We start from the raw sequence: 17,228 nt of genomic DNA, 5'->3' as shown, positions 1-17,228 counted from the left end.
TTCGGAATCTTCCCGGATGCCGGAGGGAGACGGAGAGGGAGAGACCTTCAGGAATGATCCAGGTGGGAAAATGTGAATTCCACCAGGGATGTGTCAGTTGGGATGTTGGATTCCTTCCCAAAGTTCAAGGGGATGGCGGAGAATTCCTGGGAAAGAGGGGGCTGTCCCCAGGACCTTTCTGGGATAGTGGAAGGGCAGGAATTCTGTGGGAATATTATATCCAAGGAACGTGGGGCTGTAAGGGATTTCCTCATCCCTTTCCCGGCTTGGATGCGAGTTCAGGGACAGGTCAGGAATTCCTGACAGATTTCTGCCTGGCATATCAATAAAAATCCTGGGAAAATCCTTTTAGGTGCATCCTTATCCCTAAATCCTCCAGGTTTCTGTTTTCCTATCAAACCTTATCCTGCTTTTCTGGGATTAAAAGAAGGAATTCTTCATCCACTCGGAGCCAACAGGGAAAAGAGGTGGCTTCTCCCTTTGGAGATGAATTCCATGCGTTTGAATCCCATTATCCTGTTTTTCCTCAGCTCTCCAAGCTCTGGACTAAACATCTCCGGTCTGAACCTTAATCCCAGTTGTGGTTCCCCCTAAATCAAATTCCATGGAATCATAACATCTGGAGATATATAAAAAAGATTCTTTGAGTTCATTGAATCCTGGATTTATGGAATGGTTCGAGTGGGAAGGGACCTTAAATCCCATCCCATTCTCACCCCATTCCATGGGCAGGGACACCTCCCACTATCCCAGCTGGATCCAAGCCCCAGTGTCCAGCCTGGCCTTGGACATTCCCAGGGATCCAGGGGCAGCCCCAGCTGCTCTGGCAATTCCAGCCCAGCCCCTCCCCACCCTCCCAGCCAGCAATTCCTTCCCAACATCCCAGCCCAAGCTCCCCTTTCCCACTGGGAAGCCATTCCCTGCCTCCTGGCCCTCCAGGCCTTGGCCCCAGTCCCTCTGCAGCTCTCCTGGAGCCCCTTTAGGCCCTGCAAGGGGCTCGCAGCTCTCCCTGGCTCCTTCCCTTCTCCAGGGCAACATTCCCAGCTCTCCCAGCCTGATCCAGAGCAGAGGGGCTCCAGAATGCTGGAATGCTTTGGATGGGAAGGGACTTTAAATCCCATCCCATTCCCACCCCATTCCATGGGCAGGGACACCTCCCACTATCCCAGGCTGCTCCAAGCTCCAGTGTCCAGCCTGGCCTTGGACACTTCCAGGGATTTTAGCCCTGGCCAGGCCTCCTTTGGTGGGAGTAAACCCCGTCCCATCCCACTTGGAGTTAATTCCAACCCCCCTCCGTCCTTTCCACTCCATCGCAGCTCCGTTATTTATTTATCCCTCCATGGCCTCCTTGAAGCTTTTGAAACCATCCCAAGGAGGGGTAAATCCCAGGATGAAGGAAGGAAAATAAACTCCGGGAATATTTAACAGCCTCCGCTGAGGGCAATCGAGGGATGAGCGTAAACAATTCCTGACCTGGAATCCTTCACCTCTTCCCGAAAAAATTCCATCACTCCTTTCACCATATGAGGGCACAATCTCCTTATTTTTAGGATTCCAAGCGTATTCCACAGTGGATATAGCTTGATTTGCTTTTCCCTGGAATAATTCATGGAATGGGATGTGAGGATCCAGAGCAGGACTGAGCTGAGTCCGGGATCCAGGGAAAAAAGGATCCCTGAATCTGTGTGGATATTCCCATTATATTAAGGAAAAGCACATTCCCATGGCTGGATTGCAGGGAGCGTTGGGAAGAACGGGAGGAAATAACTGTTCCCTCCCAACCTGGCTTCCGGAGCAGGAAAAACTCGGGATTTGAATGGATTTTAAAGGAAAAATATTGGCACAGGTTGTTGGTTCATTCCCTTCGAATCCTTCAGTTGCTCCACAGGTTCCCAATGCTGGAATTCTTGGAGCGTCCGTAAAACTGCCTAGTAAAGGTCATTCCATAGCTCCTCATTCAGAGAAATTCCAGGGATAAGCAGAGGTGTCCAGGCCCTTTTTCCCTCCCTCTGGAATTTCCAACTCATTCCTTTGTCCATCAATCCTCAGCCCTCTTCCGGTGTTTTTTTTTCCTAAGGATGCTCCGGTTCTCCCTTCCTCCCTGCAGGAATTCTTCATTCCTGATATTCCCAACACCTGGCATGGGGTTCCTGTCCATGCCTTATCTCCTTCGGGAAGAGCAGCGCTTCCCACCATCCCTTCCCCCCTCATTCCCACTCATCCCGGTCTCCACTTGGAATTTTAACCCCATTTGGGAAGCAGCTTTGGACAAAGACACGGCATTAAATAAAACCACCCCATTTCATCCCAAAAAAACCCCCAGGAATGGTGCAGGCGCTGTTTTTCCACCATGGATTTGGAAGAGGACAGAGGGAAGAAGCAGAAATGGGGATCATTTATAGGATCAGGAATCTGCTGCTGGAAATGGGAGATTTTACTTCCCTGTCCCTGACAGTTCGTGTCCCCAAAATGACCTTTTTATTCCCTCTCTCTTCCCTGTTCTTTTTTTTTCCTAAATCCATGAAAAAGGAACCAGGGAACAGAAACATAAGGAATAAATCAGGGAAGAAAAAAAATCCTTCCCAGATTTTCCACCGTGCCTGCGGAGCGAGGTCTAATTTTCTTTTCCTTTCATTCTTCGGGAGCAGAATTAAATCGGAATCCATCATCTTTTTTTAGGATCGTTGCTCATCCTTCTCTTTCCCCAGGATGGTTCGTGCATTTCCAGGAGCTCCTCCCGGATCCCCCTTGGAAAAGTTGGAATCCCAGCTGGTTTTTGGTGGCACTCGGACGGTTGCACAAGGAAAAGGTCAGGAGGGACGGGAGCAGTGAGTCAGGCAGGGAGGGAAAGGAAGCCGGAGCTTTTCCAACTGAAACCCCGCCACGGATCCCGCACGATTCCAAGGGCAAAATGAATCCCAGGCGCTCCGTGTTGTTGTTGACATTCCCAATCCCGGGCGGATTTAATGCCACAGGGACGGCTCACGTTTGAGTTGAAGGGACACGAGTGCCGTGAAAAATGATGGAAGTGGGAATCTTTTCGGGATGAGTCAGCAGCCACGGCTTCCAGAAGCCGTGTGGGGAACCTGAAATATTCCACGGGAATGGCCCGGATCGTTTAAGGAACGCGTCCATTCCGGAGAGGTTGGACCTGGTGCTGAATTTAAGCTCCAGGCCCTCTCCTGGACTGGGAATGGCCGTTCCTTGCTGGGCTGCGGTGGGAGTTGGGAATTGCTGTCCTGCCTGGAGTTGAATGTTCCAACTCTTCCCAGGGAGCTTCTCCGATGGATTTTCCTGTGTTCCCAATGTTCAGCTTCTTCCCAATCCCGGCTCCTGCACTCACAGAATCATGGAATGGGTTGGGATGGACCTTAAAGGTCATCCCATCCCACCCCATCCATGGGAAGGGACACCTCCCACCATCCCAGCTGGATCCAAGCCCCAGTGTCCAGCCTGGCCTTGGACATTCCCAGGGATCCAGGGGCAGCCCCAGCTGCTCTGGCAATTCCAGCCCAGCCCCTGCCCACCCTCCCAGCCAGCAATTCCTTCCCAACATCCCGGCCCAAGCTCCCCTTTCCCACTGGGAAGCCATTCCCTGCCTCCTGGCCCTCCAGCCCTTGGCCCCAGTCCCTCTGCAGCTCTCCTGGAGCCCCTTTAGGCCCTGCAAGGGGCTCGCAGCTCTCCCTGGCTCCTTCCCTTCTCCAGGGCAACATTCCCAGCTCTCCCAGCCTGATCCAGAGCAGAGGGGCTCCAGAATGCTGGAATGCTTTGGGTGGGAAAGGACCTGGAATCCCATCTCATTCCCAATCCATCCATGTTCAGGGACACCTCCCATTTTCCCAGGTTTCTCCAAGCCCCATTCATGTCCTTCCCCAATCCCAGTTTTCTGCTCCATGACCAGGTGTGTGCATGGAAAAGGGATTGTTCCATTCCAGAGGGTTCCCATGACCTTAGCTGGGTTTGTTCCCACTGAGCTTCACCTGAAATCCCAAAATCTTGGAGCAGTCTCAGATCCCATTCCAGTGTAGAACTGAGAAACAAGGAATGTTCTTCCCTCATGGAGAATGTGGATTTTCCTGGAAAGGCCACTCTGTCCTGGGATGGATTTCCCAGGGAAGGGAATGTCGTCTACAGCCATTTCCCCATTCCCAGAAAAGCCGTGGCTGCCCCTGTATCCCGGGAAGTGTTCAAGGCAAGATTGGACAGGGCTTGGAGCACCCTGGGATATGGGAAAGTGTCCCTGGAGTTGGATCCAGATGGGCTTTAAGGACCCTTCCAACCCAAACCATTCCCTGATTCTGATTCCCACTGACCTTCCGTGGCCTTTCCAGAAGGGAAAGGGTTTTCCTCGGCTTTTTTCTCCTATCCAACTGCAGCTTTGGGTATTCCATGACATCCCAAATGGAATTCAATATCCAGTTTCAGGGAACTGAGCCTTATCCTGAACTCCTGTCAAGGCATCGGGAGCAGCATCTTGGAATTAGGGCTGGGAATACTCGAATGCTCTTTTCCTTTCCCATTTCCCAGGAAACACCGCTGTCCATGGCAGGATGTCCAATCCTTGGATTAGGCTCTGGCATGGAAAATTAAGGAACATCCGGCATCTTTATTGTGCAGGTGATGATCCACAAGGTGCTGGACACGAGGAAAGAGATACGGAATGTGCCATTCCCAAATCCCGGTCTCTTCCCGGCCTTGGACCTGCTCTTGATCCTGCTTGGCAGGGGCTGGAATTTGACTGGAGCGAAGCTGCTCCTAATTCCAGGATTCTTTGTGTTCCCAGCATGGCAAAGAATTCCATACGTGGCCACTGGAGCCCAGCGATCCATGGAAATGCGCAGGATCCATCTGGAGCTGGAGATGTGGCCCTTGGGAAAAAACATCCGGTGCTTCCATAATTTCGTTCCCTGAATTTGTTGCTGCCTTTTTCCCGCTTTAATTCCGAATAAATCCCTTTTCCTCCAGCTGGATTTGGGAACAGGCAGTGGACACAACTCATTCCCACTTTTCTTGGCTTGGCTTTGCCATTAATTTGGGCTGGATCACTTAATTATTAATTAATTAATTATAAGTATTATTATTTAATTATTAATACTAATATATTCATGTTACTATATTAATAATTATTAACTGAAGAGACAACGATAATCCAGATAACATTCCAAGCTGGGAAAGTGAGGAGGGAGAGACATCAGGAAGAGTCCCAAGACCTTCAGGAATAGCCGGAAAAATGGGAGAGATATCAAGGAAAAAAGGTCCTGGCAGCTGTGGGGGTGGGAGATAGGGAAACTCCAAAGGGAATGGTTTTAGTAGGAAAAGCATCTGGATAAAATTAGAGCTGGAAAGTGCTCGGGAGAGGGAAGGAGAGGAACAAAAATTTTATGGGATTCACCAACAAATCCCGCTCTGTTTTTTAGGGAAAAAAAAAACCCTAAATCCAGGGGTTATTTTTATCCTCCTTCCCCAAATGAAAGAACTGAAATTCCGAAAGAAAAGAAGTGGAGAAAGTCTCCTTCTCCTCAACTGCTGTGGAAAAATCCCCCTGATCCCCACTTTATGAAGCCATAAAAAGACTTGGAAGTCGATCCTGGCAGATGCCGGCGGCGCTGGTGTTGGAGGCTCAGATTTTTTGGGATGAGAGGGCTTGGAAAAATGCTCGGCTTTGGAATTGTTCTTAAAGGTCAGCGGGGTGGAGAAGGGAAAAAGGTGGAGGCGGGAGCTTTTGCCGCTGGATGGAGCCAGGGAGCTCCTGGGGATATCTTGGAATGATGTCTCCCATGGAGCAGAGAATTCCGGGATGTGGTTTTTTGGGAATGGCCAAATTGAGGGTATCCCTTCCTGGGTTGTTCATCCGAGGTGCCTAAATCCATAAAATTGCTCCATTGAGTCGGAATTCCAGGCCAAATTCCCTCTGGCTGCTCCTTAAATCCAAGCCTGACGTGCTGGAGCTGAGGAGGGAGAGCTCATCCACCTTTTTTCCCTCTCCAAGTGCTTTTGGTTTTCCCTTGGAGAGAGAAAATTCCCCATTTTGGTGCCTCATGGCAATTCCAAGGTGGAATTCCATCGTTCATTCCACAGCTCCGATGGATCCTGTGGTGCTTCTCCCTAAAAATTCCTTTGGAGAAGAGGAGGGATTTAACGGGAGCCGGGAAGTCCCACCGAGGTAGAAACAATTCCGCTCTGGGCTAGAAATTCCCACATTCCAGCTATTCCCGACATCCCCTGAGGAGCCATCCCGGGGAAAGCCGAGACGGAACTCAGGGAGCGGTGAAAGATGGGATCACCCCCAAAATGCCAAGGAAAGTGTCCAAAACTGGTAAATCCCTGACATTCCAGCCTTTTTCCATGCTTGGATGTCAACCTGAGCCGCAGGTTTGCTTCTCCAAGACATCGGGAATTGAGAAACTCCAGTTTTTAGGGAAAAGGGGTGGGAAAAGGAGCTGGAATCCCTGGAATTGAGATGGAGGTAACTCACCTGAGTCTGGTTCCTAATTCCAGGCAATTCCCGAATTCCTGGTTGCGTCTTAGATCCAAGGGAAGGAGCACAGGGCCATTCCCATGGGACTTGAGGGATTTTTAGGATATTATTCCTAAGGAAACGTCCCAGTTGGAGCATTCCAGAGTACCTGAGGATATGGAGACAGTTCCAAGTCCAATTCCAGCATTCCGAAGGGAAAAGATTCCCAGAATAATTTTCCATGGATAAAATAAGAAATTCACACCCCCCTCAGCCTTTTTCTGGCTGAAGAATCCAGGGAATTCCGAACTATGGAATATGCCCTGCATTCCACGAGGGTGGATGCTTCATTTTTGACAGCTGAAAACTGGGAATTAAAGGCAAAAATTCCAGGAATCCCCAAGTTCGGACATTCCTACCTGTCCTACCTCTCCTGGAAAATCCATAAGGAATGTGGAATCAGACCCGGATGCTGGAAGCTGGGATCTTTTCTGGTATTTTTCATGGAAATTCTGGGAAGGGCAGCCTGCCCCAGCCAGGGATGTATCCTTGTTTTCCCTGTTTGGGAATTCCGAGCTTTTCCAGCTGCTCCTGGTTGTGTCAGAGTTCCCGTTCTGCCAGTTTGGGTGGGAATCCATTTGTAGGATTTGGGAAATGAGGAATAAAATTTGGGAAGAGATGCTGGAAGGAAATGCCACAACCTCTGAAACAGGGACAGAATTCTGGGATAGTTGGGATTTTCCATAGGATCAGAGCGGGAAGAGAGCCCCCAGGGCTCATCAAAAACCCCAAATTAGGAAGATTTAAATCCAAACCACTTCCAGGCTGGGAGCTGCACCTGGATAAGGCTTTTCCCATTTTTTCTTGCTCCAATTGTTGGATCCGGCAATTTTTTTTTCCCAGTGGTTTCAGCTGGAATTTGGGCCCAACTTTTTGGGATGAGGAAACCTCATCCCAAAAGTTTAAACTCAGCACTGGGAGGTGCAGCCGTTCTGGGATGTTCTCCCGACTCTTCCTGGATTTTCCCCCTCCTTTTCCGCCCCTCCCTATTTCCCGGCTCCTTCCTCCCCTCTTTTTTCCTTTTTCTCCCTCCTTTTTGTTTTTCTCCTTTTTTTTTTCCCCTCGTTTTTTCCTCCTTTTTTCCCCCCTTTTCTCCTCCTTTTTCATTTTAAATCGAACTCCTCCTAATCTCAACAATTTAGGCCATTCTGTTGTTCCCTGTCTTACAAAATTCCCTCTGCTATTCCCACAGAAACCCAGCTCCCCGTGGCTGATTCAGAGGCTGTAGGAAGATTTTGTTGGACAAATCCATGGACCAGGTTTGTTGCCACCCTGATGGATTTTGTCGTGGAATTCTTTCATCCTGGAATGACTTTTCCCTGCTGAGGTCACTCCGTGCCCTCCTTCCATGGATTCCCTGAGCCCTCAGGCACCTCTTGGTGGAGAATCCCATTCCAAGATGGCCTTGGACACTTCTGGGAATTCCCTTCTCCAGGGGAACATTCCCAGCTTTCCCAGCCGACCTCCAGAGCAGGGGAGCTCCAAGCCTCGGAGCAACTCCGAGGCCTCCTCTGGATTCGCTCCAACACCTCCACATCCCTCTTATATTCCCCCATCTCCACTCATGACCTCCATAAAAAACCAGGAATTTCAATGCGGGATTTGCAGGTGGCACTGGCCGGGAATCTTCTCCAAAACAAACTCCACCAGCAGGAGAACCAGGCTGGAAAACCGCGCCGCAATTCCAAGGGCACGGTCCCAAAATGCCAGGCGCTGGAGTGAGGTTAAGAAGCCAAAAAAAAAAACCCTGGAGGGAGACCGGGAAGAGCCAGAGGGGAAGGATCCGGGGTTTGGGATGAGTCATGTTGGGAATGAGTCAGCAGCTGCTGTTCTATCCTGGGATTTATAAACAAGGTCACGATCCCTGGGACACCGAGGGAATTTTTCCGCTCCGGGGCTGGGACAGGGATTAGTTGACATCTTGTGGATTTAGGGCTCTGTGTCCTTTCAAAAAAAACTGGGAAGAGAAATCCTATAAAATGGATTTGGGTAATAAAGCACAGCTCGTGATGACCCAGGGGTGGTTTAATCCAGGGAAAAGAAAGGAAACGGGAATTTTGGGATTCGTTTGACTTTGCCGCCCTTTTAGCCCAGTTTTTATTCCATTTGTGATGTCAGAATTCCTTTGGATCCACAAAAAACACAGAAACTCCATCCTGTGACATCGTGCCTCCATTCCCATATCCCAGATCCTTGGAATTCCTGCTGCTCAGCTCCTCAGCTTCCTTCCTGCTGTAGGAATTGAGAAAATATCCCTGGAAAAGTCTCTGAGAGGCCACCTGGAATCGTGTCCTTCCCAGAGGATCATCCCTGTGTCTTAGGCCTCCCAGTGGTTTGGATAATCTATTTCTAGGACTTGGATTCCATCCCTGAATTTGTGGCTCTTTTCCCCCCTTTCTGCTGGACTTGCTGGATTTTCCCTGTGGAATCCACAGCCTCAATCCTTAAAATGTCTTAAAAACTTGGGAATTTTACTCGGATTTTACTCATAGGAAGGAATTATTTTGTTGTCTATTTGGAATTGCCGATTGCTCCCATTTTTCCAGAGTGTTGTCCCTTAAAATGCTGCTCTGGAAGAGCTGGAGTGCCAAAGCTTAGGAATTTTAGGATAATTAAGTTGGAAAAGGTCTCCAAATCCATCAAATCCAACCCTTGAGCAAACACCACTACATCTGCAAATCCGTATCCTGAAATATCCACCCGGACACTTCCAGGGATGGTGATTCCAGGTTTGTTCCGGTGCTTGACCACTCTTTGAGTGAAGGAATTTTTCCTGGAGGAATTTTTCCCCTCCAGGGATGAGGAATGGTGTCCATGATAGAGCATGGAATGGGTTGGGATGGGAGGGATCTTAAGGACCACCCCCATTCCATGGGCAGGGACAAATCCCCCTATCCCAGCTGGATCCAAGCCCCAGTGTCCAGCCTGGCCTTGGGCATTCCCAGGGATCCAGGGGCAGCCCCAGCTGCTCTGGCAATTCCAGCCCAGCCCCTCCCCACCCTCCCAGCCAGCAATTCCTTCCCAACATCCCAGCCCAAGCTCCCCTTTCCCACTGGGAAGCCATTCCCTGCCTCCTGGCCCTCCAGCCCTTGGCCCCAGTCCCTCTGCAGCTCTCCTGGAGCCCCTTTAGGCCCTGCAAGGGGCTCGCAGCTCTCCCTGGCTCCTTCCCTTCTCCAGGGGAACGTTCCCAGCTCTCCTGGAGCCCCTTTAGGCCCTGGAAGTGCATCCACTCTTTTTTGGGCACACCAGGATGAAGATGCCAACAGAATTCCCAAGGGGCTCCTCATTTCCCATGGAAGGTGGAGCTTCTCCCAATAGGATCAGGAGAAGAGCTGAGGGCTCTGCAGGAAATCTGGGAATGCAGGACTAAAAATCCACGTTCTTGCTTCCCATCCTCGATCCCGAGTTCCATTTCTGCCCCGCTTCGGACACGAACTCCAGGAGGGATGAGTCACCCCCTGGAGAGGCCAGGATGGATGGAATGTTTCCCATGGGGCCGGAATGTGCTCCCTGTAAACCTGGAAATAACCCCAACAACCTCCGTGGATTTTCAACGCTCCCAAAATCCAACCTCTGGCTCGGAGAGCGAATTCCTCAGGAGCGGCTGTTGCATCCCTGGAGGAAAAGCCGGAAAACAAAGGGATCCGTGCTGATAAACAGGGACCGTTGTTCAAGGGATTGGAGGATTTTTGTGGAGACAGCGTCGGATTTCAGGCTTCTCGCTCCTAAATAAACACTCCGGGATCCTGGAGCTGCGGCTGCCTCGGAGCGTGCGAGGGCAGGAATTGGGAATATGTGAAAAATGGAACAATTCCTTTCCTTCCCTGCAGGATCCCAACTTCCAGGGAGAGGGCAGGACCTAGGGACAGAGCAAACCCCAGGGAAACACGGATTGGGAATTCCTGGTGGGAAGAATTCCAGGCAGGGAGAGGAGGGAGTTTTATTCCCAAAGAGATTCCAGGTCACCTGTGCTGGGTTGAGTGGGGGATGGGAGGGATTGGGAGGGGTTAAACAGGGCTGGGGATTCCCCATGTGCTGGGAATTCCCACCTGGATGCTGCTCCAGGTGCCAGGGAGAGCTCAGTGCCACTGATCCATTGTTTGGAGTTATCCTGACAGCAGAAGGATGTGGATCTGCTGGAGCAAATCCAGAGGAGGCCATGGAGATCTTCCAAGGGATTCTGGATTCCTTCTGCTCTGGATCAGGCTGGGAGAGCTGGGAATGTTGCCCTGGAGAAGGGAAGGAGCCAGGGAGAGCTGCGAGCCCCTTGCAGGGCCTAAAGGGGCTCCAGGAGAGCTGCAGAGGGACTGGGGCCAAGGCCTGGAGGGCCAGGAGGCAGGGAATGGCTTCCCAGTGGGAAAGGGGAGCTTGGGCTGGGATGGTGGGAAGGAATTGCTGGCTGGGAGGGTGGGGAGGGGCTGGGCTGGAATTGCCAGAGCAGCTGGGGCTGCCCCTGGATCCCTGGGAATGCCCAAGGCCAGGCTGGACACTGGGGCTTGGATCCAGCTGGGATGGTGGGAGGTGTCCCTGCCCATGGAACGGGGTGGGAATGGATGGGATTTAAGGTCCCTTCCATCCCAAACCATTCCAGGATTCCCTGAATATAACAAATATAATTCCAACATCCCAAATCCATCCTGGGGGCTTTCAGGAGGGACAGAGGGACAAATAATTTTGGGAAAAGCACTTTGGAAGCCCAGGGACACCTTGGACACCTTGGATGTTCTCCTTTGGCCAATGCTGCTCGACCACCCAGACTTTTCCCATTCCAGCACAGATTCCGCTTTCCCCTTCCCGTTCCTCGAATTCCTTCCCTAAAAACCCAGGCTGACCTCGCTTAGCTGGGAGGAGCTGTTCAAATCCGTCAGGATTGATGGAAACCAAGGTGAGAGGCCGGAATTCCCAAGGGATCGTTGCAGGATTCCTCCTGTGGATATCTCCCTTCCCAGCCTCCATCCTGGTGGATTTAACCTGGATCCCACCCTCTGGAACAGCCACTGGATGAGCGCAGATCCCTGGATTTGGGGGGGGGAGGTTCATGTTCCTGGATGTCTTGGAAGGAGTCATCCATGATTCCCAGAGGGAAAATCCCACAGAATATCCAAACTCCATCCCAGCAGCTGCTCCAGGCCTCGTCCGTTACCTCCCCATTCCCAAACAGGGATTCCTCTGGATTTTAAAATCCATTATAAAAAAAAAAAGGGAAAAATAAGGAAAAGCAAACTCCCCCATGATCCACAGGGAGAATGGCCAGGAAAAACCTTGGGAAAGGAGGAGGAAGGATGGGAAAAAAGAAGGAGAGGCAAAGGGAGGGCAGATGGAATCGGGAATACAGCATGGAAATGGCACAGCTCTTTGTTTTCCAGGGAATTTTCCATGGAATCCTTTGACCGGAGGGCTCCTCATCTTGTCCCACCTTTTCAATCCGAGTGACCATGGAGAAACCTTTGGGATCATGGAAGAAACCTTTGGGATCATGGATGTGGCCTTTGGGTCCATGGAAGTGGCCTTGGGATCACTGGGATGAACTCCAGGTGATTCCTTCATGTATTCCCAACCCTGCTGATATTCCTGCTTCCATGAGTTCTCCAGGCCTGCCCACGAATTCCATTCCTTTATTCCCTTTTTTCTGACACTTTCCTGCCATTCCCGGGAGGCAGGGAGGGGATGAGCCCACAGGGGTTTTTTGGGATCACAAATGGATTTTCAGGAATTTAGAGAAGGAGGATTTTCCCTCCTCCCTCAGCCCCAGACGTGTCAGAATTTCCAGGACAATTCCAGGACAATTCCAGCTGGCCTTCCCTCAGGCTCGTAGCTTGGAAAAGCTTCCAAAATGCTGGATGTGGGAGCTGCTCCTGGATCCCAAGGATTTTCTGGGAGCTGGGAGAGCCTGGCAGGATCCAGAGATCCCTGGAGTGGGGCTGGTCCTGTATCCCAAGGATTTTCTGGAAGCTGGGATAACCCAGCAGTATCCAGAGATCCCTGGAGAGGAGCCCCTCCTGTATTCCAAGGATTTTCTGGGAGCTGGGATAACAGGATCCTCCTGCATCCAGAAATTCCTGGAGCGGGGCTGCTGCTCCTGCCCTGAGATCCTCCCTCTCTGTGGGAATTTTTGGGGCTACAATCCATCGTTTTTGATTCCAGGACAGTAAAACCACCGAGATTTGTCTCCCTCGGCCTCAATCCCGACTTTTCCCCACTGCCAAATCCTTTCCCTCCTTTCCATCCCGATGCAAATCCCTTCTCCCCCTCCTGATTTGAGCCGAGCTTAACTCCAGCGTGTTTTCCTTCAGGAATCCGCAGCCTAATCCAGAAAAAACAAAACATTCCCACAAAAGCTCCAACTCCATGAACTCCTGCCCCGGCCTTGACCGCTCTCCCTCCTCCCCTCTCTTCCCAACCCCCATCCCAATCCCGCTTTTCCCCGGCTCGCTGAGGTTTCCAGGAAATTTTTTCTCCCTGACGAAGGCGCTTGCAAAAGCTCCGGAATTTTTGGGAGACCGCCCAAAAGGAGCTGGGATTGGATGGATTCGCCTGGATTTGGGAGCGGTGGGGTTGGAGCTGGATTCGCACGCGCCGGAGGAGGAGAAAATATCTGGAAAAGTGGGAGCTCCCCGTTCCTATGGATTTTAGGGGAGGAGCTCTGGTTCACCTCGAGGTTGCAGGGAACAGCTGGGCTGGGATTGGGAGAATGGGAAGAAAACTGGGATGAGGCAGTGGGAAGAAATCCCAGGATTCCAGCAGCTCCCAGGTTAATACTTGTCCCTTTTCCAGCATTCCCGAAGAATGACTGGGCTATTCCTTGTTTGTTTTTTTGGATAAGGATCCCCCACGCCCACTCCCAAATTCAAACCCAGAATTATTGGGATTGGGGAGGGAGTGGGGGATGTTCCCTTTCCTGCCGGGATTGTCATTCCTGGGTGTCTCAGCTGGGCCAGGACAATTGGGAAAAGGCTCTTCCAGCTGTATCCAGGGAAAAATTGGGTGGTGAGGATGATCCCGTGCCCAGAGGAGAATCCTCTGCATCCTGAAGGTGTGTCCCAGGAATCACGGAATGCTTTGGGGGGGAAGGGACCTGGGAATTCCTTCCATTCCCACCCCCTATCCCTATCCCACCTCCTGCTGTCCCAGGTGGATCCAAGCCCCAGTGTCCAGCCTGGCCTTGGACATTCCCAGGGATCCAGGGGCAGCCCCAGCTGCTCTGGCAATTCCAGCCCAGCCCCTGCCCACCCTCCCAGCCAGCAATTCCTTCCCAACATCCCAGCCCAAGCTCCCCTTTCCCACTGGGAAGCCATTCCCTGCCTCCTGGCCCTCCAGGCCTTGGCCCCAGTCCCTCTGCAGCTCTCCTGGAGCCCCTTTAGGCCCTGCAAGGGGCTCGCAGCTCTCCCTGGCTCCTTCCCTTCTCCAGGGCAACATTCCCAGCTCTCCCAGCCTTGCCTCCAGCCCTCCTCCACAGCAAACTGAGGAAAAAGTGGGAACAGCTCTTGTGGGATCAGGGGATTGGTACTTCCATCAAATTCCAGCCAGATCCACAGCAATTCCTGGATTCTGGAATCTCTTTGAAGGTGACTTTGGATAATCGATTCTTTTCCCTCCTCTCTTCCCTCCCTCCTTCCCTCTTTTCCTCCTTCCCATTCCTGACTTTGTCTCTCCACAGGGAAATGTTTCACTTCCAGGATTTCCAGGATTGGGGGTTTTTTGCTGATTTTTCCTCATCACCATTCCTGACTGTTCCACCACAAGCATTGGGATGGCCAGGAGAGGCTCCAACGTCATTTTTCCATGGGATTTGTGGCACAGGGAATGTGGGATGTGGGAAGAGTGATGGGATTGGCCCATCCATATTAAAATGGATTAAAATGGGTGGGATGGGATCATTCCCTAAATTCCCTTAAAATCAGCATCTTCCATGACCTCGGAGTCTCCATTGCTCGGGAATGGCTGACATCCTTATCCATGATTTAGGCCAGAAAATCAGGTTGGGAAGTCCCAAATTCCCTCTTAGGCCTCCTTTTCCCTCCATAGGACCATATTCCAAAATCATCCGCAGGGAATTCCAATGCCTCATTAAACAATTCCTTAAATCCCTGAGTTTTTCTTCCTGAGAATTTGTGGGATCCCTGCCTGCCAAAGAATTTCTCCAACCCCAAATCCCGGGAGCACAATAAATGATCCATCCATAATTAAAATCCATAAATTAAAGGTCAAAGGAGGAATTTCCAACCTTTGAATCCATAAATCCATTAAAGAAGGAGAGGAAAAACGCAGCTGGGTTTCAGGGAAAACAAATCCCATCATTTGTGTCACAAATCCCGTTTTCCAAGGAATAACAACTGCCAGGGAATGTTTGGTGCCTGGCCTGGGTGTCACCCCCATTCCGGGGACATGGAATTCCAGGGGCGGACAACGCCTTGTTCCTGCTCCATTTGCTCCCAGCTGATCCTTCTCCTGTAATTCCCAAATCCCGAATCCCAAATCCTTCCAGGTTATTTTTCGGAGTTGTTTCAGGTCCTCTTTCTCCAGCGTTTTTTGGGTTTTTTTCCAAGATTTTGTGCTTTCTTTTCCCGTTCTTTTTTCCAGTCCACCTCCTTATCCTGCTTTGGAATTTCCTCACTGGGATTTCTTCCCCCTTTTAATCGGGATCCATAATGAAGGGGTTTCCTTGGAATTCAGGACAGTAGAGGGAATAAATTCTTCCCTGGGATGGAATTCCCAGAGAAGCTGGGGCTGCCCCTGGATCCTTGGGAGTGTCCAAGGCCAGGTTGGATAAACCTGGGATAGTGGGAGGGAATTGGATCAAGGTCCTTTCCCACCAAACCAGTCGGGAATTCTGGGATTCCCTAAGTACAGAGGGACTGAGGGGACAAGGGACTGGAGTTTTGGATGAATCCATTCAATGGTGTTTTCCCACAGGGAATGTGACAGCGGAATAACTACGGATGGAGAAGAGCTTCGGAATTTTGTGAAGGAATAGGAAATGATGCTCCCTATAAAAGACAGGATTCGGGAATGTTGTCCGGAGATCTCAGCCTCTCCCTTTCGGTCTGGTGCTGGAAAGAGAATTCCCAGAGATGGATGCTATGGAAAACCTCCCTAAGGAAAATCCTAATGGCACAATTCCCTTTCCAGCTTCATTGGGATTCTCCAGCATTTCCCTGGAGATGCTCTGGCTGTGGGAATTCCATGGAGCAGAAACGTGGGAGAGCCCATGGAATCCTGGAATGGTTTGGCTTGGAAGGGACTTCAGGGACAATATAATTCCAAGCCCTCCATGGACAGGGACACTTCTCCCGTGGGAACAAACCTTTCCAAGTGTCTTTATCCCATCCTGCTGAATCCAGGGAAAACCAGGCTCTGGGAAATCCCTTCGGAGAGATTCCCTGCTCCAGGAGTTTTCTTGGGAAAGCCCTAGGGAAGAGGGAGGCTGATCCAAGTCTGGCACCTCCAGGAGGGAATGTTCTCCATCCGGCTCCAGAGTGGGACCTTGCCAGGCTCCATCAGCCTTGGATCACCCAGATGGGAATTCATCCGGAGCATCCAAAGCCTGGAGCTTGACGGGGTCAAAGCATCTGCTTGGAATGAGCTGCATGGATAAAACCTGGGAAAAAACAGGAAAAAAAGGAACAGGGAATAAAAAATGAGAGACTTTCCTTGAATCTTCCAAAATTACCAATTCCCTGTGATCTCCAAGGAAAAAAACGGGATTTTCAGCTCATTTCAATCCCAAATTTTGGTGTCCAAGAGGCCCCGTGTCCCTCTGAGCCCATCCCAAATTCCATCCACCCTTTTCCTGTGGGTTATTCCCAGCCTTGGAGCCAAAGAATCCAATATCCCTCAGCAGCTGCTGCATGGAATTGGCTCCTTGGGAAAGCTCCGAGCCGAGGGATTTTTGGGAATGCCGGAACTTCCGTCACCACTCTCCGGAAGAGGATACGAGGTGAGTGTTGTTCCTGGGAACAGCCCAAAGGACCTGGAAATCCTTTGGAATGTCATGGGGTTGGGGGATTCTCGTCCCTGTCATCCCAGTGGGAATGGGATGTGGCATTCCCACCTCTGACTCATCCCTGTTTTTCCTTTGGCCACACTTGAGGTTTTTGCCAGGATTTGGGATCCAAGCTCCATCCTGAAACTCCTCTCCAAGGCACAAATCCAATGTTTTTGTGTAATCCAAGGATGGCAGCATTTATCCAGCCAGGATTCCCACTGGGAATGCTGGTCTCCGTAAGAAGGCTCCAGATTCATTCCTGAATGGAGAAAATCCAGGGAAGCACCACAAGCCCAGAATTCCTGCTGGAACCACCGTAAGGCTGGAGTGGCTTCCAGGAATTTCTCACCCATTTAAGGAGGGAATGGAGGGGGGGAAGCAGGAAAAGGGAATCTTCCCTCTATCCCGGCGTTTCCCATATGGATCCCAATCGCCCTCCCAGCCCCTATTCCCACTGGGAATCCTCCTCGCCTTTCCCTGCCAGGGATTCTTCCGAATTTTGCCATTCCCAAAATCATAACCAGATGGGCCCGGAGCAGCTCTGACTCAGTCTCCGACATCAGCATCCCAAAAATCCAGCTCCCAGCAGGAATTCTCTCCCCCCCAGGACCTCATCCCGCATCCATAAGGAGGTGACTCAGTGCCTGATGATCCATAGGCTGAGCCAAGCACGGATCCGGGCGGGATGAGACAGGAGGGCATCCAGAAGTCTTTTTTTTAATGGAA

General features: G+C 51.0%; 1 long non-coding RNA gene across 1 annotated transcript; it reads left to right on the top strand.

Moving 5' to 3' along the window:
- The first annotated feature begins 2,702 nt into the window (after positions 1-2,702).
- LOC125326702 lies at positions 2,703-12,048 on the top strand. Its single transcript, XR_007203950.1, has 3 exons — positions 2,703-2,809; positions 7,710-7,776; positions 11,884-12,048. It is a non-coding gene; the product is annotated as an uncharacterized LOC125326702 (long non-coding RNA).
- The last annotated feature ends 5,180 nt before the right edge of the window (positions 12,049-17,228 follow it).

This window comes from Corvus hawaiiensis, chromosome 5 (genome assembly GCF_020740725.1).
Source record: "Corvus hawaiiensis isolate bCorHaw1 chromosome 5, bCorHaw1.pri.cur, whole genome shotgun sequence".
Lineage (NCBI taxonomy): Eukaryota > Metazoa > Chordata > Aves > Passeriformes > Corvidae > Corvus > Corvus hawaiiensis.
The sequence above is the reverse complement of the archived record's forward strand: the minus strand, read 5'-3'. Positions and strand labels throughout refer to the sequence as shown.